This window comes from Scyliorhinus canicula, chromosome 20 (assembly GCF_902713615.1).
Source record: "Scyliorhinus canicula chromosome 20, sScyCan1.1, whole genome shotgun sequence".
In the NCBI taxonomy this organism is placed as follows: Eukaryota; Metazoa; Chordata; class Chondrichthyes; order Carcharhiniformes; family Scyliorhinidae; genus Scyliorhinus; species Scyliorhinus canicula.
This window is the reverse complement of record NC_052165.1, coordinates 7,117,105-7,141,774: the sequence shown is the minus strand read 5'-3', so window position 1 is coordinate 7,141,774 and position 24,670 is coordinate 7,117,105. Positions and strand designations below refer to the sequence as shown.

The 24,670-nt window shown below is 46.6% G+C and overlaps 1 protein-coding gene across 1 annotated transcript in view; it reads left to right on the top strand.

The window, feature by feature from the left end:
• The window catches only part of immp2l (inner mitochondrial membrane peptidase subunit 2), a 619,736-nt gene that overhangs the window by 536,413 nt on the left and 58,653 nt on the right, over nucleotides 1-24,670 (top strand). The gene's annotated exons all lie outside the window — the stretch shown is intronic.

Below are 24,670 nucleotides of genomic sequence, written 5' to 3'. Positions count from 1 at the left end.
GCCTATAATGGATGCATGAGAACAGACACAGTTTGCATGGCATTCACCCAGGCTCATCCTTGTGGTTTGGAAACGCTCATGCCGTCCAATGGGAATAGCTCTAGGGCCACCTGGCAGAGGTCTGTCACTGTCTAAAGCTTGGGGCAGTCCTGTGACCACTCGGCAACAACTTCTCCATCTTGAACTTTCAGTCGCAATCTGAATTGTCTATGCTGGTCCTGGGTGAGTTGCTCATATGGGTCGGCACGCTCTATTGTAAATGATTTCACCTTTGACATCCCAACTCTTCTCCCATCCACAGGAGCACTCAATTTCACTGGCCTTTAACAGCGGGCATGGATCTTGCTGCCTTTTAGAAATGGTGCCAGCCCCTGTGTCTTGGTGCTGTGTGGGATTCCAACCCCCACCGTGTAATCACGTGGGCCTACCCGCCTCATTTCCATTAATTGGCGGGCAGCACGGTGGCGCAGTGGTTAGCATTGCTGCCTCACGGCACCGAGGTCCCCGGTTCGATCCCGGCTCTGGGTCACTGTCCCTGTGGAGTTTGCACATTCTCCCCGTGTTTGCGTGGGTTTCGCCCCCACAACCCAAAGATGTGCAGTGCAGGTGGATTGGCCACGCTAAATTGCCCCTTAATTGGAAAAAATGAATTGGGTACTCTAAATCTATATTTTTTTTAAAATTCTGTTAATTGGCCAGCCAATATTTGGTCACATTGGACCAGCCGCAGGAAACCTGTGCTGAATTTCCGCACCTTCCCGCCCTGGCATCAGGAGCCATGACTCCACGACTAAATTCTACTCGACGATGTTCAGAAATAAATCAGTTACATTAAGAAATTCCAGACCACCTTAAGCTCAAGCTGTAAAGTTGTTTGATTGTGTAATGGGCATTCTCACAGAGGTACGTATTTCCATTTATGTTGCCAGCGATATGATTACATTTCTGTTTTACTTGGCTGCACAGAATAGAAAGGAAATGTACAATCAGCCCACATTGCAAATGAATCATCTGAGCATGTAATTCTGTGTCATGGTATATCTGCTTCATTTACATTTGTATTACAAGTTGTTCTGATGAAAAAAATACTTATTCACCTCATGCCACCTTTTGTTTTCAGAGTAAAGTTGGTTTGCCCAGTTTTGTTTGTGTCCTTACCCTAGATCAACAATGTACTGTACCAGGATATACTTGTGAGGTGAATTGGACATTCTGAATTCTCCCTCTGTGTACCCGAACAGGCACCGGAGTTTGGCGACGAGGGGATTTTCACGTATAACTTCATTGCAGTGTTAATGTAAGCCTACTTGTGACACAAATAAAAATTATAATGTAGTTAGCACCGGCTGAACCAGGCATGACCCGCTGATCTGGTAACCATGACAACGATTAGCAAAAACTTAGACGTGAAGGTGATCCAAAGATGGGTTATAAAGAGTTCATGTGATTGGCCTGTGACCATTTCCTTAGGCAATCTTTTTGTTCAGATCACTTAAATCTTTTTGTTCATAACACATGCACAGATTCGAAACAGCTTCTTCCCCGCTGTTACCAGACTCCTAAACAACACTTTTAATAATATTTAATAATAAGCGCTTATTTTCACAAGTAGGCTTCAATGAAGTTACCGTGAAAAGCCCCTAGTCGCCACATTCCGGCACCTTTTTGGGCAGCCCGGTACGGGAATTTGGGAAGCATGGTAGCATAGTGGTTAGCACAAATGCTTCACAGGTCCAGGGTCCCAGGTTCGATTCCCGGCTTGGGTCACTGTCTGAGCGGAGTCTGCACGTCCTCCCCGTGTGTGCGTGGGTTTTCTCCGGGTGCTCCGGTTTCCTCCCACAGTCCAAAGATGTGCAGGTTAGGTGGATTGGCCACGCTAAATTGTCCTTAGTGTCCAAAATTGCCCTTAGTGTTGGGTGACTGGGTTATGGGGATAGGCTGGGAGGTGTGGGCTTGGGAGGGTGCTCTTTCCAAGAGCCGGTGCAGACTCGATGGGCCGAATGGCCTCCTTCTGCACTGTAAATTCTATGTAAAACCCACGCTGCTGGCCTCGATCTGCATTATAAGCCTGCTGTTTCGCTCACTGTGCTATACCAGCCCCTGTTATGGACTGACCTAATTAATACTACACTCCTGTATGCTTCACCCGATGCCTGTGTCTATGTATTTACATTGTGTACCTTGTGAAATTAAATGAAAATCGCTTATTGTCACGAGTCGGCTTCAATGAAGTTACTGTGAAAAGCCCATAGTCGCCACATTCCGGCGCCTGTTCGGGGAGGCTGTTACGGGAATCGAACCGTGCTGCTGGCCTGCCTTGGTCTGCTTTCAAAGCCAGCGATTTAGCCCAGTGTGCTAAACAGCCCCTATGTGTTGCCCTATTCTGTATTTTATTTTATTTTCATGTACTAAATGATCTGTTTGAGCTGCTCGCAAAAAAAATAGTTTTCGCTATACCTCGGTACATGTGACAATAAACAAATCCAAATCCGAAAAGTTGAACGGAAAGGAATGAGAAATTGACAGAGAAAGTCATTCAAAGGCTGAACCCAATGAGGAAGGAGGTGGCACGATAGCATGCGGCTATGCTGGTGCGAGACTCGCTCATGGAAAAGATTAAGCAAGAAAGGACTGGTTTGGGAACACAAGGGTGGCCTGTTAACAAATTGGGAATCTCGGTGTACTCTGCCAGTTCCTTAGAAAAGACACTTTTGTCCCACTATCAGGGTCAAGGCAAGAAAGGGCAGAGTGGAGTCCCTCAATCCCATTTCATCGCTGTCTGCAGTCAGCTGAAGCAACATTAGTGCTGGTTTTAGGAAGATTGCAGTCACTGCATTCAGATCCCACAGGTGAAGAAGGCTATTGCACCGAAATGAAGAAAAGGTTAGAAATTAGACGAGAATAAATGAGTTGAAATGTTAATACTTTGTACTGATATTTCAGATTTTATGGCCAATCGATCTACACCCATTAGAAACTCTAGCAGCAGTGTAGCAAAATGCTAATGGCATCGCTGTCCTCATTTAGTTAAGTACCAATTAGTATAAACGTATAATCACTTATTCTTGAGCTCTGTCCAAATAAAATAAAGTAGACTGTACATGAACAGTGAGGAGAGAAATATTGTACTCACAAGTTTCTCCTAAATTCAATGTTCTGGGTGTTAACACTAATTCAGCTATTTGGCACTGTAATCACTGTAATACCTATTTTTGGTTCATTTAAAAAACATTTGTCCTGCGTTTTCATTCCTTTTTGGTTATTTATAAATATACTAAAAGGGGGAGGCAGTAGCGTACTGGTATTTTCGCTGGACAAGGAACCCAAAGACCCAGAGTCATGCTCTAGGGACATGGGTTTGAATCCCACCATGGCAGACGGTGAAGTTTGAATTCAATAACAATCTGCAATTAAAAGTCCAAAGATGACCATGAAACTATTGTCGATTGTCGTAAAAACCCACCTGGTTCGCTAATGTCCGTCAGGGAACACAATCTTTCGCCCTTATCTGGTCTGGCCTCCATGTGACTCCAGACCCACAGCAATGTGGCTGACTCTTAAATACCCTCAGGGATGGGCAACAAACACTGGCCCAGCCAGCGACGCCCACATCCCGTGAATGAATGAAGTGTTTACCGAAGGCTAAATTCCCGAATACCTTGCCTGCACGGCAAATGTGTTTGTGTTTGAGTTTGATGTGAATTAAACTCTGGACATGACTTGTCCAGCTGTTCTAATCACTGGCCTGCTAAATGGCATAGAAAAAAGCAGAGTTGATATAAATCTTTGATGCTTGACTTTTATTGACCATGGGATGAAGATGACCCAAAATATACCCTTTTTAGATTTTTAGATACATTTAACACTACCTTTAGCTCAAGTCCTGGGTGTATCCACCTTCAAATCCCCTTCGGGCACAGGTCCTGGTGGTTCCTGTTTTTCTGATTGAATGAATAACATTTAACAGAGAGCTGTTGGTAGTCAAGGTCACTGAGCTGCTCCAGTATTTGCAGTTGTGTCTCAGGAAGACCTTATCTGTTGTATTGAAGCCTACTTTCTGTCTGTTCAGTCAGGCGGTGGTACAGAATGAGTGATAGCAAACCAGCAACCGGTTTTTGCTCACCGCAACCAAAACTAAGTCCTTCCCCGTACACCATACTCGTTTCCCCCTTTGATCAAACAACAAATGAGATAGTTCACCACTATTTAGTGCACAGAATTCTCAGGTCAAACATGGGCAAGGAAACCTCTTGCTGATTACCATTTGCTGCCACCTAAACTGATGAATCAGTATTCCTCTATCCAATTGGATGAAGATCTAAGGGGTGGCAAGGCGATACAATGTAGTCTTTCTTTTAAATACATTTTGAGTACCCAATTATTTTTATTTTTTTCCCAAACCGGGCTGGTTTAGTACACTGAGTTAAATCGCTGGCTTTTAAAGCAGGCCAAGGCAGGCCAGCAGCACGGTTCAACTCCCGTACCAGCCTCCCCGTACAGGCGCCGGAATGTGGCGACCAAAGGCATTTCACAGTAACTTCATTGAAGCCTACTTGTAACAATAAGCGATTTTCATTTCATTTCATTTCAATTAAGGCGCAATTTAGCGTGGCCAATCCACCCATCCAGCACATCTTTGGGTTGTGGGGGCGTAACCCACGCAGACACGGGGAGAATGTGCTAACTCCACACGGACAGTGACCCAGGGCCGGGATTCGAACCCGAATCCTAAGTGCCGTAGTCCTAGTGCTAACCACTGCGCCACCCTAGAATGTAGCCTTGATGCGGGACTTCGAATCACCAAGAGTGACTCAGTATAACCACTACTGACCAAGGCGCCAGAGTCCTAAAGGACATAGCTGCTGGACTGGTCTTCAACAAGTGGTGAGAGAACTAACAAGAGGTTAAACACCTACTTGACCCCATCTTCACCAATTGACCTGTTACCGATGCGTCTGTCCATTGACAGTATTGTTCGGAATAACTACCGCACAGAGAAGAAGTGCTACCTTCACTTTGAAGAAACCCTCCATCGTGTTGTGTGGCACTACCACCGTGCTAAATGGGATAGACTTCGAACAGATCAAACAACTCAATACTGGGCATCCATGAGGACACCAGCGATATCAGAATTGTATTCAACTACACTCCACAATTACCATCAAGCCCGGGGGTTAACCCTGATTCAATAAAGAGTGCAGGAGGGCATGCCAGGAGAAGCATCAGGCAGACCAAAAAATGAGTTGTCGTTCTGGTGAAGTTGGAATAAAGGACTACTTGCAAGTCAAACAGTGTAAGCAGCATTGGATAAAAATAATAGTGGACAATTAAACAGCTAACTGGAGGAGGAGGAGGTTCCACAAATATCCTCATCCTCAATGATGGGGGAGCCCCGCACATCTGTGCAAAAGGCAAGGCTGAAACATTTGCAACAATCTTCTGCCAGAAGTGCTGACTGGATGATCCATCTCGGTCTTGTCTTGAGGTCCCCAGCAACATAGATGCCAGTGTTCAGCCAATTCAATTAGTTCCATGTGATATCAATAGTCACTGGATAGTGTAAAAGCCATAAGCACTGCCAACATTCCATTAATAGTACTGAAGTCTGGTGCTCTGGAGATTGCCGCACCTCTAGCAAAGCTGATCCAGTACAGTTACAACACTGGCATCTACTTGGCAATGTGGCAAATTGCCCAGGTATGTCTTGCACACAGAAAAATCCAATTACTGCCCCATTAACCTCTTAATCAGCAGCAAAGTGATGGAAGGGGTCATGAACAGTGCAATCAAGAGACATTTTCTTAGCAGTAACCTGCTCAGGGCGGCATGGTGTTGCAGTCATTAGCACTGCTGCCTCACACCACTGAGGACCCGGGCTCGATCCCGGCCCCGAGTCTGTCGTTGTGGAGTTTGCTCATTCTCCCCTTGTTTGCAGAGGTCTCACCCCCACAACCCAAAGATGTGCAGGGTGTAATAACATAACCTCTATTAGTGCCACAAGTAGGCTTACATTAACACTGCAATGAAGTTACTGTGAAAAGCCCCTAGTCTCCACACACTGGCGCCTGTTCGGGTACACTGAGGGAGAATTCAGAATGTCCAATTTACCTAACAGGCTCACCTTTTGGGACTTGTGGAAGGAAATTCGTAGCATCCGGAGGAAACCCACGCAGACACGGGGACAGCGTGCAGACTCCGCACAGACAGTGATCCAAGCCGGGAATCAAACCCGGGTCCTTGGCATTGTGAAGTAACAGTGCTAACCACTGTGCCACCATGCCACCCAAATTGGGTACTTTAAATTCAGGGAAAAAAAGCAATAACCTGCTCACTGGCACTCACTTTGGGTTCCACCAGGGTCACACAGTTCCTGGCCTCATTACAGCCTTGGTTCAATCATGGATAAAAGAGCTGAATGCCAGAGGTGAGGTGAGAGTGTCTGCCCTTGACATCAAGGCCACATTTGACCAAGTGTGGCATCAAGGAGCCCTAGCTAAACTGGAGTCAATGGGAATTGGGAAACGCTCCGCTGGTTGGAGTCATACCTGGCATAAAGGAATATGGTTGTGATGGTTGGAGGTCAATCATCTCAGCTCCAGGACATCACTGCAGGAGTTCTTCAAGGAAGGAAAGAATGTGGATTGTGAACTACCGAGGAATCTCCCTAGTCCCCATCGCTGGGAAGATCATCGCCTGAATCCTCACTAGCTGCCTTCTCCCAGTTTCTGAAGAAATCCTTCTGGAAAGCCAGTGTGGCTTCTGATAAAACCTTGGAACAGCGGACATGATTTTCACTGCTCGGCAACTTCAAGAGAAATGCCATGAGCAACATCAGCCCTTCCACACGGCCTTCATCGATCTGGCCAAGGCTTTGGCTCAGTCAATCGGGGAGTGCTATGGAAGACCCTGTTGAAAGCCGGCTGCCCAGAGAAATTCATCAACATCCTCCGACTCCTCCAGAACAAGATGTCGGCGACTGTCCTCACCAACGGAAATAAGACAGAAACCTTCAAGGTCAAGCAGCGATGTATCATCGCCTCTACCCTTTTCTCCATTTTCATCGCCACATCCTTCACTTTGTCAAGAAAAAGCTTCCCAGTGGGGTGGACATCGTCTACAGGATGGTTGGAAAATCGTTCAACCTCAACCGCTTGAAATTCAAGAAGAAAACAACACTGACATCACTCGTGGACATGGCCATCTCCACTCAGAAGAGAATCTCCAAGCCAGGCTTGACACCTTCGCGGAAACATACTATAGAGTCTATCTCAACCTCAAGAAGACTCAAATACTTTACCAATCTGCCCGCAGGACCAGATCCAGTCTCTCCCTCCATCAAGATCAATGGAGAAACTCTCCCAAACATGGAACATTCCCCAAAGAGAGAGTGAGAGAGGGAAGAATTGGGTACTTTAAATCCCGCTTTTGGCCTCTCGCAATATTTAGCGGCCATTACGGGAGACGGCCCACTAAATCCCGCCCTTATTTTCGCCTTTCTTTCTGAAAGGAGATATCGAGTAGAAAACGCGTGATGGAACTATTGGGCGACGTTGGCAGCTTAACTCCGGAGTGAAAAAGGAAAGTGAGTAACTCGGGCCTGAATTCCTCGAGGTCTATCTATGGAATGACCCCCAAATCGTGCTGTGCCCTTCCTGTGTGGTGCTACACCTGATCCGGTTTCTATATGTATTTCAATTAAATACATTTTTTTTAGCATGACCTCAGAGGAGGTTATCAGGGGTTTTGTTGTTTTTCCTTTTGTTTTAACTTCCCCTCTGCAGGGAACCGCTCAGTGGCTGGCATCAATGCAACAGCACCCATTTAGTACTGACTAGATGCATCCTGAAACAGGAGGATAAAACCAGTGAGATTACCCCCTATGGAGTTATTCATTGACATGCCCATTGCTAACCTCCCACAAACAGGAAATCCGAATTGCCAGCTCCCAACAGGAGGTGAAAAGTAACAGCAGAAGTACGGTTGTTGTTTTTTTCACACCACTTGGCGATAGGAAGTATTCTATTTTCAAATTATTTCCCCACGTTTTCGCTCTTTCTTCACTAAATCGAGACGACAGAGTATCTTTATTCTTCAGCTTTTCTGTAATGAAAGGCTGCTGTTTGCTGTGTGAATGTATTTGCTACACTGACTCAGTCAGAGGGGGAAGTTACAAGACCATTACAGATGCAGAAGGCTATTGGGCCCTTCTTCATTCATTCATCCAGATTGGCCTTAAAGTGTCCCACTGCAAGATCTAATTCCTTCTGAAATTATTCCTGGCCAGTTGGTGATCATTCTCAGAAAATTCCTGACAGCAGCCCTATGCATTGCCTTTTATTAGTTTGATCCTTAATTTAAAGGAACTATCCGGCTTTACCTTTCCATACCATTCACAATGTGGAACTGGGCGGCCGGGGGGGTCGGGGGGGTGGGGGGGGGTCGGGCATAAACGTGGGATAAACAGAACTAAGATGAGGTGAAATGTCTTCATTCAAATAGTTGTATATCTTCAGAATCCTCTATCTTCGAAAGCTGTGGATGCATAGTTTTGAAATACATTCAGGACACATTGGAAGATATTTGGATGCTACGGAAAGCGAAACGGGGATAGTGGAGGAAAATGGAGTTCAGATTGAAGATCTCATTGAATGGGGGGAGCAGACTCAAAGATCCTTCCCCCTGCTCCTATTTATTATGCGCCTCTAAGGTCGCTTTTCAGACTCCCCATCAAAGCTTTTTAAAAAAACACAATTCTCCAGTCTTTTCTGAAATTTGCCAGCTCTAACAACTGAGGATTAGTTTGATGGCTCTTTTCTACACTGCCTCCAAGAATCAAATGTCTCCCTTTACTTTGTTGATAAGAATCTATGGACCGACCAGAGTACCGTATAGATTGATCATGACTTTCTCTGACTTGTATTCTACTGTTTCGGATAGTAGATGAATATTCTTTTGGCTTTGAACTGTGCTGCTCTACATTGGTTGGATGTGTCGGCTGTAATGAAATTAAAGAGATTAACATAGACAGTGAGGAGGTTCTGAGTGGCCTGGAAGGCATAAAAGTAGACACATCTCCAGGGCCAGATGAAAGGTAGAGCAGGAATGCTGGCAGTAATATTCAATTCCTCTCTGGCCATTGGAGAGGTGCTGGAGGATTGGAGGATAGCCAATGTGGTACCTTTATTCAAGAAGGGAGGAAGGGATAAACCAGGAAACTACAGGCCAGTCAGTCCAACCTCAGTGGTGGGGAACCTATTGGAAGCAATTCTGAGACAAAATTAATCTACATTTGGAGAGGCGGGGATTAATCAGGAACAGTCAGCGTGGTTTAGTTAAGGGGAGGTCATGTCTGATTAACTTGATTGAATTGTACGAAGAGGTGGCCAGTTGTGTCAATGAGGGCAATGTAGTTGACGATGTCTCCTTGGATTTCAGAAAATCTTTTAATAAGGTCCCACGTGGGAGACTAATAGTGAGAGTAAGAGCCCGTGGGACCCAAGGAAATTTGGCAAATTGGATCCAGAATTGGCTGAGTGGCAGGAAGCTGTGGGCGATGGTCGAGGGGCGTTTTTCCTCCGGGAAGCCTGTGTCCAGTGGGGTCCCGGCTCTGGGTCACTGTCTGTGTGCAGTTTGCACATTCTCCCTGTGTTTGCATGGGTTTCGCCCCCTCAACCCAAAGATGCGCAGAGTAGATGGATTGGCCTCACTAAATTACCCTTTAATTGGAAAAAATGAATTGTGTACTCTAAATTTATTAAAAAGAAGAATTTGCCCTGCCAGCATGACGTGCTGGGGATGTGCCCCTTCACTTTCTCCCCCCAAAGTGTCAAAAGATAAGGGGCGGGGTTCTCCGTCCCGCCAGTTTTCTGATGCCGCGCGCCCCCGCTAAAAGCGGGATTCTTTGTCCTGTCAGCCAGCCAGTGGGATTTCCCATTATGGGCAGCCTCACGCCGTCGGGAAATCCTCGGGCCGGAGAATCCCGACAGCGGAGAATCCAACCCACGGTGGGAAAAGCCGCCATTTCAGCCGGTGGGCCGCGTTCCACTTTCCCCGCCTTGCTGACACTTTGAAAAAATAAATCGGTAAGTTCTGCCGGTGCCCCCCCCCGATTTCCGGCCCCAGGGAGGTTTCCCCAGGGCGGATGGGGCGAACCATTCAAAACTCCGCTGACTCAGGCAGGGCTGGAAAATCCCAGCCAGTATTCCAGACAGTGTCCACATCTACAGCCACTACCTCACCTACCATTTTGCCAACAATATTGGAAAATGCAGCCCTGGCCCCCGGTGATGAGCAATACAACCTCCATTTGCAATACATATATTCGTATGTTAAATCTGGCCCAGTCTGTTGACTTGTCGTATTATGTGTTCCTATCATTGGTTGTGGCAGGTAATGAATACAGATGAGAAGTCTAATGGTCAGGTGCTATGATATAAATCCTTAAAAGCCTTTGTTATGACAGCATTGTGAAGAAGCATTCTGTTTCTATGAATCCCGTGGGATGCATTCTGTCGAAGAAAAATAAGCGTAAAGTTACTTGAGCGGAACTTTGAAATTATTTGCCAATGTTACTGTAGTTTAACTAAATAATGATCTAATAAGAGACTAAATTTCTTCAAAATGATTTGGGAATTGATCCAGTAAATCGATGCTGCTGCCTTGGCGATGAGTATTGCAAAGATTGGCATGATGGAAGGGAAAGGATAGCAGGTGAGTTAGAGCCTTAATCACGTTGGAGGATCAACTTGGTGTGATAGGTTTTCAATTTATTGACTTTGACACATTGTGTATACACTTGACATTTCATTCAGACATGTGATCAGCCATTGACAATCGTTTCTTTTATCTGAATAAAGTTTAAATTTGCAACTCTTACAGTGAAGCTCCAAATGTGAAAAAACGTATTGTTAAACGGGACCAAGGTGATTAAACAATTCATCCAATCACTTTCTAAATATGCGCTTCTGTATTTAAGCATGAAATAAATTTACATCTGCTTCCTTTGGATACTTAATTATTTTGGATTGCAAAAAGCTGTCTTAATTGGATAACAAAACAGTTAAAGTTCGCTGCAGATTCTGTCCTTTCTACAATTAATTTACAGGATGTGGCCGTCGCTGGTTAGGTCAGCATTTATTGCCCGTCCCTAGTTGCCCTTCAGAAGGTGTTGGTGAGCTGCCTTCTTGAACCGCTGTAATCCCTGAGGTGTAGGTGCACCCACTGTTGTTAGCAAGAGAGTTTCAGCATGTTGACCAAGCAACAGTGGAGGAACGGCAATTTATTTCCAAGTCGGGTTGGTGAGTGACTTGGAGGGAAATCTCCAGGTGATGGGGTTCCCAGGTATCTTCTGCTCTTGTCCTTTGAGATGTAGTGGTCATGTATTTGGAAGGTACTGTCAAAGAAACCTTGGTGAGTTGCTACAGTGCATCTTGTAGATGGTACACACGGCTGCCACTGTTTGCCGGTGGTGGAGGGTTTGAATGTTTATGCAATGAGTACCAATCAAGCGGGCTGCTTTGTCCTGGATGGTGTCGAGCTTCTTGAGTGTTGTTGGAGCTGCACTCATCCAGGCAAGTGGAGAATATTCCATTATACTCCTGACTTGCGCCTTGTACAAGATGGTGGACAGGCTTTGGGGGGGGTCAGCATGTGAAGTATGCGTCTTAGGATTCCTTGTCTTTGACCTGCTCTCTTACCTTGTCCTTTGTACAGTCAATTCTTTGCCACCGTAAATAGAACTTTCTAATTGAAAACAAATGTTCCTAATAGTAAATTCTCTTTTATAAGTTGCAGTTATGACATAGTAAAAATTGTCCTCCTGCCATATGGTATGCCATATGCCATATGGCCTCACGGTAGCATGGTGGTTAGCATCAATGATTCACAGCTCCAGGGTCCCAGGTTCGATTCCCGGCTGGGTCACTGTCTGTGTGGAGTCTGCACGTCCTCCCTGTGTGTGCGTGGGTTTCCTCCGGGTGCTCCGGTTTCCTCCCACAGTCCAAAGATGTGCGGGTTAGGTGGATTGGCCATGCTAAATTGCCCGTAGTGTAAGGTTAATGGGGGGATTGTTGGGTTACGGGTATACGGGTTACGTGGGTTTAAAGTAGGGTGATCATTGTTCGGCACAACATTGAGGGCCGAAGGGCCTGTTCTGTGCTGTACTGTTCTATGTTCTATGTTCTATGAAATTAATGAAATGAAATGAAATGAAAATCGCTTATTGTCACGAGTAGGCTTCAATGAAGTTACTGTGAAAAGCCCCTAGTCACCACATTCCGGCACCTGTCCATATGTTTTGAAGAATAACATATTATGCTCAGCAGATGTCCAAAATAAAGGCAGGCGTTGGCATTTATATTGCACCAATTTCCAAAATATGTTGCTGTAAAGTTGCACTGTTTCTTGCTCACTCCTGTGTTAGAGATTGAAAGGAAACAGTTTTCTAACTCTCATTACCAACATTCTCAGTCTCAATCAGCCAGACCCCGGGTAAGTCATGTCAAAGTACTCCCCCGCAGGCAGGGAGGAAAAGAATAGACGGCAAGTATAGAAAATGCTTCCAACAAAAGGCTTAGGAACAGGTCAGTTACCAGCCCACTCAGTTGGGAGCGATGCATGCCACAATGTAACCTTCAAGGAGAAATTTTTAAATGGGCCATAACTTTTGTGTTTACTTCAGTATTTTCGAACTGGACGTTATTACCGCACCACCCTCGTTTGTTTCGATCTAACTAGAAGCACAATGAGGGACCCATTTTCTTTCATTAATCTCTACTTTACACCCATTGGGTTTTTTTCTCATGATTTGTTTTCCTTTCTTCCTAGTTGTATCATTTGTGTCAGGAATAATAATTTTTTTCAACCTGATCCGAAGTTTTAACACAAGATCAATCCAATGCAGGATTAGCCATAATAATTTTAGATATCCCAAACTTCAATCAATCCTATTGAATTAAAATTATCTCATTCTTACCTGCATTTGTGAATTTGTATCCGGATTAAAATTCCCAAATGTTGATCAAAAATAACGTGGAATCATGCTTCTGGCCAGGAAGCATGACTCCAGGTTCCTGGCAACCATTGTGACTTAAATCACCTAAACAAGGGTCTCAAAGATCACAATTTCAGATACAAAATGTCAACGCTTGAAACAGACACACACGAACATCATTCATACACAAGCAGCAAAACTTATCAAGTGCTTTGAAACAACAATGAACAAAATGAATTACGTAAATGTCCTTGCATTTCCTTTTCTACACTTCAAGAATCTGTAATTAAAAACTCAAGGTTAATTGCCCAGGAAGATAAACCTTCATGATAACATTACTCTACGAACCTGCACCTAAAATAAAACACACCGATTCTTTTGCTCGTAAACTTCACATTTAATCATCAGCCTTCTCTCGCTGCCACAGAATCTCAGGGACAAAGCATTGAAAGCTCGCACTCCCTTGGCTAAAACAATAAACAAGATCCTCCACTCTTCTTCATTATAAGACTTAAATTATTTATTTGATTCATTTATTTCTTTCTTTTCATTTAAGCCAGTCTCCAACAATTAATTTGATAGGCATCAATCACCTGTCCTTTATTAAATTCAAATCTCGAAGGCATTTCACCCAAACACATTATGAGCTACAAAACCTTTGTTCCCTCAAGGGGGTGATCTGATAGTACAATAAAGTTCTCACGTTAGTTCCAAATTCCTACAGAGCGTGCTTACAACTTCCAAAAACCCACAATTCAATTTTGTAATTCAGACACATACGTTTGTAGACAATTTAAAAGCCAATCAATAACAAGCTGAAATAGTTAACGTTTGTGCTCCAATTTATTTTCCTTCATCCTTTATTTTTCCATCAAACCGACTCAAATACCATTACTTAACCACGTCTGAAAGAAATCTTATCAGTTCACTTTTAACTTGTTTTGAAGAATTCAAATTGGATCTGCGCTGACGTGCAAGGGGCTATCTGTGCTCTGTGCTGGGGTAGCAGTCGGCCGCCCCTCCCTCGAAATCATCAGTGATGTTTCTCCACGGCTGCCCCTGGAGCGGCATTGATGGGGTTTAAATCTTGTTGCACATACAGACTCAGTATGATGACACTAGCTTTGTCTGTCTTGTCACTAGTCTGAGCCTCCCTTCATTTCTTATTGTGCCTCGCTTCAGTGACTGTTTTTCATCATTGCAGCAAGTATGACGGCTGCTATTTCTAGTTTATTTTTTAATCTGCCCTGCCCACCAAGCCTTCAGCTCAGCCTCGGGCACTTCTGAATCCTATCCTCTTTCAACCACCTTTTTGATCACCTCCTTCTGCTCATTAACAATGGTTTGTATCATACTGCCATTGGGTCCGCACTAGGGGTTCACTGTTTTGGCCTCCGACGAATCGTTGTGGGGCCCTACTCTGTCCGCGGCAGATATCTCGCACTGCTCATCGGCGTGGTCCACCTCTGCCCAGCCAGTATTAGTGCGTTCTCAGTGTTGCATGTGTCCGCTGCTACCTACTTCACAGCTTTTTTCCCTTATTCGGGTCGCACAACCTATGGCTCTGACTGTCTGATACGCCTCTATTTACCGGGTGGTAAATTAAAATATCCTCACCCTCATTGGAGTCGCATCATTCTGCTGGAGTCCTGTGGGTGACCCTGCTTGCAGCGCCAAAACCTGTTGGATTGTTTTCAGGGACTGAGTATTGAGCTGGCTTTTATGTGGGGATCTTCCCTCTTAGTTATGGCTTAGCTAAACACAAAGACCCACGGAGACAGTAACTCTGGTTACGACGGCTTTATTTTCCAAGCTTGGTCAATGTACGAGCGAGAGTGATTTGGATAAATGCCAAAACCAACTCTGCTTTACATTGCTTCAGGTTCAGTAATTATATAATTTCCAAAAATCAGTAGCCCACCCCAGTTGGACTCGATTCAATCCTTGTAGCTGTCGATTTTACCTTCATCAATTAATTTTACTTTAGGCAGCATGGTGACTGTGTGATCAGCTCATGAAGTAGCCCCATCCGCTCCCTGGCCATCTGTTGTTTTTCAAGACCCACCCCTAATCCCATCTCTCAGTTGGTTCCTGCCTGTACCATGCTGGAGCTACTGATAAGAACTGCTATTGAGCTGGCTGTATTATTGCTGACCACATTGGGCGCGATTCTCCGCTCCCCAGGCTGGGTGGGAGAATCGCGGGAGGGCCGCTCTGGCACCTCCCCGTGATTCTCCCACCCCCCCTCCCCAAAATGGCGTGTCGCGTTTTGCGACATGCCGCTCGGAGAATTGCGGATTGCCGTTTTTCACGGCGACCTGCGATTCTCCGGCCTGGATGGGCCGAGCGGCCTGCCGTTCCTGACCTGTTCACGCTGGCGGCAACCACACCTGGTCGCTGCCGGCGTGAACATAGCGCGAAAGGTAAGTTTGGGGCCTGTGGGGGGCGGAGAGGGGATCGAGCACCACTGGCGTGCTCGGGAGGGGACTGTCCCGCGATCGGTGCCCACCGATCGTTGAGCCGGCGTCTCTAAGAGACGCACTCTTTCCCCTCCGCCGCCCCGCAAGATCAAGCCGCCACATCTTGCGGGGGCAGCGGAGGGGAAGACTTCAACCGCGCATGCGTGGGTTGGCGCCGGCCAACCTGCGCATGAGCGGCTGACGTTACTAAGGCCCTGCCGGCTGCATCATTATCGGCGCGCCGCCTTGACACCAGCGTCAAGGCCCGGCGGCCGAGTTTCACGAAATGCCGCTCCTAGCCTCCCGCGGGGGGAGAATAGGGGGCGAGGAGCGGCCTCCGACGCCGTCGTGAAACACTCCGGGTTTTACGACGGCGTCGGTCGTTGCGGAGAATTCCTCCCATTATTTCTATCTGATTCTGTCTGTTTTAGGAATGTGGTCAAGTTAGCTAGCTTAAATCCCATCATAATTGCGGCCAATACTATTATCAAAAGTTTAAATGTTTGTTACTGTTATGTTCTATGAATGCACATCTAATGGTTAATGATGATTACTGGGTATGCTTTCTAAGATTAGATTTAATCCTCAATAAACTGACATATGCAGAGCTATTCTCATGTTATCCTAAGGGGTCTCATCTCACAAGCCCCCCTCCCCCCCACCCCCCTTCAGTGCTCTGCTTTATTCAGATATAAATAGTCCCAATCCACCACCACCCTCCACCTTCTGGTTGAAGTTGTTGTCCCATTGAGCAATTTCTTCCTGTAACATGTCTCACTTACTCAGGGTGGAATTGGCTGTCCAATTTTCAGGAAATTGGAGGAAGGTATAGGGGAGATGTCAGAGGTAGGTTTGTTACACAATGAAGGTATAGGGGAGATGTCAGAGGTAGGTTTGTTACACAGAGAGTGGTGGGTGTGTGGAATGCACTGCCAGCAGAGGTGGTGGAGTCAGAGGCATTAGGGACATTTAAGCGACTCTTGGACAGGCACATGGACAGCAGTAAATTGAAGGGGTGTAGGTTAGGTTGATCTTAGATTAGGATAAATGGTAGGCACAACATTGTGGGCTGAAGGGCCTGTACTGAGCTGTACTGTTCTATGTTCTATGTTCTACTCCAACTAAAAGGCGTGGCTATAGTTATCCTGAATCCTAGTTATTTCCCTGTCTTTTTGAGGCTTAAATGGAACATTCCTTTGTCCAATCCTACTCCGGCCCCTCCACGCAACTCTTTTTTTATCAGTACGTTGTTAGCTGAATCGGGGCCGCATTCTGCTGTCACCCGAAACTGGAAAATGTATAAATTCTGCTTCCAGTTCCCACCCTTCTTCCACCTTCGCCCTACTCATGGTCCTCTCCAACAGCTCTCTTTCCTTCCTCAACTTCTCATGGTCCATCTCCAACAGCTCTCTTTCCTTCCTCAACTTCTCATAGTCCATCTCCAACAGCTCTCTTTCCTTCCTCAACTTCTCATGGTCCATCTCCAACAGCTCTCTTTCCTTCCTCAACTTCTCGCTTTCTGTTTCTGGGTATAGATTGTGTACTAATATTCATTGTAAGCCTCTGGACTCAATACCTACTCCAACACAAATAAACCAAGTAAGAAGTCTTACAACACCAGGTTCAAGTCCAAATGGTTTGTTTCGAATCACTATTGAATCATTCACCTGAGGAAGGAGCAGTGCTCCGAAAGCTAGTGATTCGAAACAAACCTGTTGGACTTTAACCTGGTGTTGTCAGACTTCTTACTGTGCTCACCCCAGTCCAACACCAGCATCTCCACATCACGTCAAATAAACAGGATTTAGATTGTTTGGAGACTTGGGCGGAGAGATGGCAGATGGAGTTTAATCCGGACAAATGTGAGGTAATGCATTTTGGAAGGTCTAATGCAGGTAGGGAATATACAGTGAATGATAGAACCCTCAAGAATATTGACAGTCAGAGAGACCTAGGTGTACAGGTCCACAGGTCACTGAAAGGGGCAACACAGGTGGAGAAGGTAGTCAAGAAGGCATACGGCATGCTTGCCTTCATTGGCCGGGGCATTGAGTATAAGAATTGGCAGGTCATGTTGCAGCTGTATAGAACCTTAGTTAGGCCACACTTGGAGTATAGTGTTCAATTCTGGTCACCACACTACCAGAAGAATGTGGAGGCTTTAGAGAGGGTGCAGAAGAGATTTACCAGGATGTTGCCTGGTATGGAGGGCATTAGCTATGAGGAGAGATTGAATAAACTTGGTTTGTTCTCACTGGAATGAAGAAGGTTGAGGGGCGACCTGATAGAGGTCTACAAAATTATGACAGAGTGGATAGTCAGAGGCTTTTCCCCAGGGTAGAGGGGTCAATTACTCGGGGGCATAGGTTTAAGATGCGAGGGGCAATGTTTAGAGGAGATGTACGAGGCAAGTTTTTTAGACAGAGGGTAGTGGGTGTGTGGAACTCGCTGCCGGAGGAGGTGGTGGAAGCAGGGACGATAGTGACATTTAAGGGGCATTGTGACAAATACATGAATAGGATGGGAATAGAGGGATACAGACCCCGAAAGTGCAGAAGATTTTAGTTTAGACGGGCAGCATGGTCAGCACAGGCTTGGGAGGGCCGAAGGGCCTGTTCCTGTGCTGTACTTTTCTTTGTTTATTCTAAACCAAGGCTGACATTCCAGCGCGGCACGGAGGAAGTGTTGCCCTGCTGGAGGTGCCGCCTTTCAGATGAGGCATTAAACTGAGGCCCCATATATCTCTTTGAGCTGATGTAAAAGATCCCATGGCACTATTTCAAAGAAGAGCAGGTAAATTATCACTGCTGCCCTGGCCAATATTCATCCCTCAACCGACATCACAAGAAACAGATTGGGTGGGATTCTAAAGCCATTCGCTGGCAGCGGGATCTTCTGTTCCTGCTGGCAGAGAACCCGCACCCGTGGGTTTCCTGGCGGTATGTGGGGTGGGTTAAATGGGAAAGCCCACTGATAAGCAGGGGAGAGTAGAGAATCCTGCCATCGGCGATTGGCGCGGCCTAATTCTCCATCCTCCACAGCAACAGTAACAGTGCAGAAGGAAGCCATTTGGCCCATCGAGTCTACACCGGCCCCTGAGAGATCACCCTATCTAAGCCTACACCTCCACCCTATCCCTGTAACCCAGTGTCTTAACGTTTGGACACTTCGGGACAATTTAACGTGACCAATCCACCTAACCGGCACAACTTTGGTGTGTGGGAGGAAACCGGAGCACCCGGAGGAAACCCACGCAGACACGGGGAGAATGTGCAGACTCCGCACAGACTGACCCAGTAGGGAATCGAACCTGGGACCCTGGAGCTGTGAAACAACAGTGCTACCCACTGTGCTACCGTGTCACAATGGAGAATCCAGCCCATTACCTAGTTATTATCACAATGGTTTGCTGTGAGTTTGCTATGCACCAATTGCCTGCTGCGTATCCTACATTTCAGCAGTAACTACACGTCAAAAGCACTATATTGGCTGTAAAATACTTTGGCACATCGAGTGGTTATGAAAAGCACTTTATGAAAGCAAATCTTTCTTTTTGTTTCTAAGCATTTCACAAGACACTGAAACGTGCATTTGCATAGCAATGTACAAGTACGTGCTTCACAAAGGGAACAGCTGAAAATATGGTCTCGCAAGTAGATTCTTCAGGACAATGTGAAGGTGAATTGGAGGTGGTAGATCCAAGGGTTAGAGGAAAGTTTCCAGAGGTTAGGATTAAAATGAATAATTAATAATTTTTGAGGCTACTGGGAGTGGGAAGAAGGACAGTCTGCATATTTAGGTATTGAGCTGGAGGTGGTTACACGTACTTCGGGATGGAGCCGTTTGTGAACATATCACATCATTTCATTGCCTTCTATCCTTTATGGGCTTATTATCTGCTGCTCACAGGTTGATTGAACTTGTCGTGTTAGAGTACCCTTTCAGAAATGGGTGTTTAAGAAATGTACTTTTAAGAAATGGAGCTCATGTTACTGGAGTGATGTCAGAGTGTGGGTGGAGCTGAGCTCTACCTCTGTTTTTTTAGTTTCAGTTTGAGAAAGGGCTTGGGTGTGTCTGTGTCTTTCAGTGAGCTGAATCTGAAGTTAAAAGTGAGCTGCACTGCTATTGATCTCTACCATCCAAAGATTATCTATGGATCATTTGGTGAATTCAGAAGAAGTATAAATGTTTTCAGTCTTGAATGTAAACCCTGATGTGCTCCTGTTTGAAGGTTTGTTAAGTCTTTTGGATGGTAAAAGGACAGCATACAGGTTATTTAGTGTGGTATTCTTTGGGGCTTGTATTTGATTTGCTGGTTGCTAAGATGTTCACTGTTTGTTTTAGAAAGGTTAACTTGAGTTCATAGAATAAACACTTTTGTTTTAAAAACCACTGGTCCATTTTCTGCTGTACCACACCTGTAGAATGAGCCGTGTGCTCCCCATACCACAATCTATTAAAAGTTGTGGGTCAGGTGAACTCCATGAAACACTTTGGGATTCTCTAAACCCATCCCATAACAAACTGAACTTCCAAAGATAACCTAGTTATGTTAATTACATCCTATTAATAAATGCTTTGACTGCAGTTTGAGTCGAGTAACAATGATACTTATCTGACCACTGGCAGAATAATTAACATTGGGCATGTGACTGTCTCTTCATTAGTTGCAATTATACATAGGGTGCATATTTGCAAAATACAATGATTACATTTCACAATGTCCTTTTCCCAAACATTAAAGTCATTGCTTATAATTGTTTTAATTTTCAGATTAGCATTAATACAAAATATCACAAAAGATTTATCTTAAAAATGCTTATTTTCCAATAATGGTTAGATTTTCCAGCAAAATTAGTAGATATTCAAATTTGGGCCCTTGAACCTCAATTGAATTGGACACGGTGCGACCTAATTGCCGTGGATCAGATGCATGTTTCCTTGCATATCTCTCGACAGACTTCCGCACACCTTCCTCCTGATAAGCTGCGGACATTCACACAAGAAAATGTCATCAAATTTATTTTCTATTGGCCACGTTTGGTTTTTCTCTTGCTTCAGACACAGGTTTCAGATGGCACCCAAATTGACATCTGGAACTAACAGACATGTTTTTGTCCTGTGTGTTGTTCACCCTACTTATGGGGCGGGATTCTCCGACCCCCCGCCGGGCCGGAGAATCCCGGGGGGCAGTGTGAATCCCACCCCGACGCCGGCTGCCGTATTCTCCGGTGCCGTTTTTCAGGCGGGGGCGGGATTCACGCCACACCGGTCAGGGGCTGTTGGCAGCGCCCCCCCCTCCCCGGCAATTCTCCGGGCTTCGATGGGCCGAGCGGCCATCCTTTTCTGGCCAGTAGGTTACACATGGTCCCACAAGGCGGGACCTGGCAGTTAAGTCCCCCCACGGTGGCCTGGCCCGCGATCGGGGCCCTCCGATCCACGGGCGGGCCTGTTCCGTGGGGGCACTTCTTCCTTCCACGCCGGCCCCTGTCGGGCTCCGCCATGGTCGGCGCGGAGAAGAGAACCCCCCGCGCATGCGCCAAAATACGCCGGCCGGTCTGCGCATGTGCGGAACCACGCCGGCAGTTCTGCGCATGCGGGAGATCATGCCGGCCCTTCGGCGTATGCACGAACTCACGCTGTCCAATCGCCGCCAGCTGGAGCGGCGCCAACACCTCCGGCGACCACCTAGCCCCCGAAGGTGCGGAGAATTCTGCACTTTAGGGGGCTGTTGACACCGGAGTGGTTGGCGCCAGTTCCCCTGCCGGCGTGGGGATTAGTCCCCAGAAGGGGGAATGCCGCTGATTATGTCCTTGACTACCACGTGGTATTGCTCCAGTCGACCTCAGTCACTCTGATCCCACACTGTTCTTGGGTGAAAATGATCTACCATGGCAGGTCAAAGGTTAGGAATCCTAAGGCAAGTAACTCACCTCCTGACCCCTCCAAAGCCTGTCCGCCATCTACGAGGCTCATGTCAGGAGTGTAATAGAATATCTCACTTGCCTGGATGAGTGCAGCTTCAACAGCACTCAAGAAGCTCAACATCATCCAGGACAAGACAACCCGCTTGTTGGTCCCCTTTCCACAAACATTCAAAGCCTCCAACACTGATGAACGGTAGAAGCCGTGTGTACCATCTACAAGATGCACTGCAGTAACTCACCAAGGTTTCTTAGACACCACCTTCCAAACCCACGACCACTAACATCTAGAAAGACAAGAGCAGCTGATATCCGGGAACACCACCACCTGGAGGTTCCCCTCCAAGACACTCACCACCCTGGCTTGGAAATATATCGGCCGTTCCTTCACTGCTGCTGGGTCAAAGTGCTGGAACTCCCTCCCTAACAGCACAGTGGGTGTACCTACACCTCAAGGACTGCAGGGGTTCAAGAAGTCAACTCACCACCACCTTCTAAAGGACAACTAGGGATGGGCAATAAATGCTGGCCTAACCAGCAACTCCCACATCCTGTAAATTAACAATTAAAAAAAAAAATAATGCTTGCGGCCATCCAGTCATCGAGTGACATGCAACCAGACTTGTTCTCATCCCTCACAGAAGCCTTACTTTGAAAGTATCTAACAAAGAGGACAAAACTGTAACTTAACGGAGGATTATGTATATCAGCCTTTAAACTCGCTGGTCTTTCTTGGTTCCACTAAGTGCACAAAGGGAGCTAAGGAATCATGCCAAATGCAAAGAAAACTATTGCAGGTCCGAGAAACTTGAAACAAAAAATGCTCAGCATCTCAGTCAGTATCTGTGGAAAGTGCAATGGGTCATCAGGACCTTCTGATGGATGGTCTGCACCTTAAACTTTCAGCGTGGAGAATTAGTCGGACTTCATGCTCACCACCCCCCCCACATTGATTCTGTATACATCTCTCGCTTCCTCAGGAAGGCAGGCAGCATTATCAGAGACCTCTCCCACCCAGGCTTTTTCCTTCTTCCAGACCCTTCCATCAGGCAGAAGGTACAGAAGTCTGAAGACCCGCACATCCAGACATAGGAACAGCTTCTTCCCCGCAGCTACAAGACTCCTCAACGACTCCCCCTCAAACTGATCTGTTCCCTGTAAGAACACTATTCACGACGCCCTATGCTGCTCTTGCTCATGTATTTGCTTTGTTTGGCCCCTTGTTCCGCACTGTAACTAATCACTGTTTGTCGATGTACCATTTGTCAATGGTCTCTGTTGATTATTCTTTTGTCTACTATGTACTGTGTACGTTCCCTCGGCCGCAGAAAAATACTTTTTACTGTACTTCGGTACATGTGACAATAAATCAAATCAAATCACTGGCATTACACGATATTTGCACCAAATACTACTGGAATATTGATCTGATAATGGTGCAATGATGTTGACTGTTGCAAGCTGGACCTTGTGCTCGGCTGTGTGCTTCACCAATGAAAGAAAGGGATATTAAAGAAATGGAGCAATAGACAGGAAAGAAAATGGACAAAATACAGGAATTAGAAAGAAGTCTGACAACACCAGGTTAAAGTCTAACAGGTTTGTTTCAAACACTAGCTTTCGGAGCGCAGCTCCTTCCTCAGCTGAATCATTCACCTAAGGAGCAGTGCTCCGAAAGCTAGTGTTTGAAACAAACCTGTTGGACTTTAACCTGGTGTTGTAAGACTTCTTACTGTGCCGACCCAGTCCAACGCCGACATCACCACACAGGAATTATAAACAAACAGAATATAGAGACAGAAAGAGGGATGGAGAAGTGACAGGGATTTAGGCCGCTGGGTGGAGTCTGCCAGACTGGGTTCTCAGAGGGCCCTCCCTCCTTCCTAATGGTGGACTCTTGATCAGGCACTAAGGGCCTTTGAACAAGGGACCCCAGCTGAGGGCCCACAAGCAAACTCGTCAGGGTGTGCTTGTCATGCTCCCCGAATCCTGAGGCCCCCACCCGTCGCCTCTGGGTGAATATGTACAGCAGGGTGAGGCCCTTAGAAGTGGGCATCAATCAGTCACTTAAGGGCCTCAATTGATGGAGGGCAGGAAGGCTGCCCACAGGCCTTCCCAGCCCCTGACTTAATTGGTTGGTAGGCAGGAAGGTGATGGTGTCTGCACCTGTTTCCCTTCCACCTGATTAAATGCATCTCCTGCAACCAAACTCGCCAGAGGGAAGGACACAGGGCGGTATTCTCCACTCCCGATAAAAATCGGGATGGCCGTTGTGAAATTGGCCGAGGTTCACAATGGCCTCGGGGCCCGCTCCCCGCACCTAATTCACCCCCACCCGGGGGGCTATGAGCGGGCCTCCACCTTTCCCGGCTGTGACCGCGTTGCGCCGGAAATTACACGAAAAACGGCGCATTTGTGAGGTCATCCGCGCATCCGCAGGTTGCGGTTCCAACCCACGCATGCGCGGTGACTTCATCGCGCAGACGGCGCGAACCGCACCTGCGCGGTGGCCGTCTTTCTCCTCAGCCGCCCGGCAAGACGTGGCGGCTTGATCTTGCCGGGTGGCGGAGGGGAAAGAGTGCGTCCGTTTTGGACGCTGGCCCGACGATCGATGGGCACCGATCGTGGGCCTGTCCCCTCCCGAGCACAGTCGTGATGCTCCCGTGCCAATCGGGCCCCTAGATGCCCCAAACGGGCATCTGCCGCCCGTTTCACGAATGCAGCGACCAGGTGTGGTTGCTGCCGTGGTGAAACGGGCGTGAAGGGCCGGCCGCTCAGCCCATCGGGCTCGGAGAATCGCCGTTCGCCATGAAAAACGGCGAGCGGCAATTTTTCCGAGCAGGGAGGGGGGGCAGAGAATCGCTGGGGGTGACAGGGGGGCGTGAAAAATGTCGGGAGGCCCTCCCACGATTCTCCCACGCCGCGTGGGGAGCGGAGAATTCCGCCCACAAGATTCCATCCCAAGAGAGCGGATTAAGGTATGAAAAAAAAGAGAAATCGGGGAAAAATTAGGAATACTAGCAGAATGAATCTGCTTTCAAAGGTGATGTCGAAATGTAATATTGGTTAAAAAAAAACATTTACCTTTGTGGTAACTGGGTTGCTTTATAAATATATGCGCATATATTGCATAATATATATGCGCACACACACATATAAATATATATGTGTGGATTATGTATACATAGTACATATGTATTGTTATGGGCAGGGGTGTAGAGAACACCAAAGTATATCATGGTGTTCACCTGACCTACAACTGTTTATGGATCTTGGTTACGAGGAGCACAAGGGCC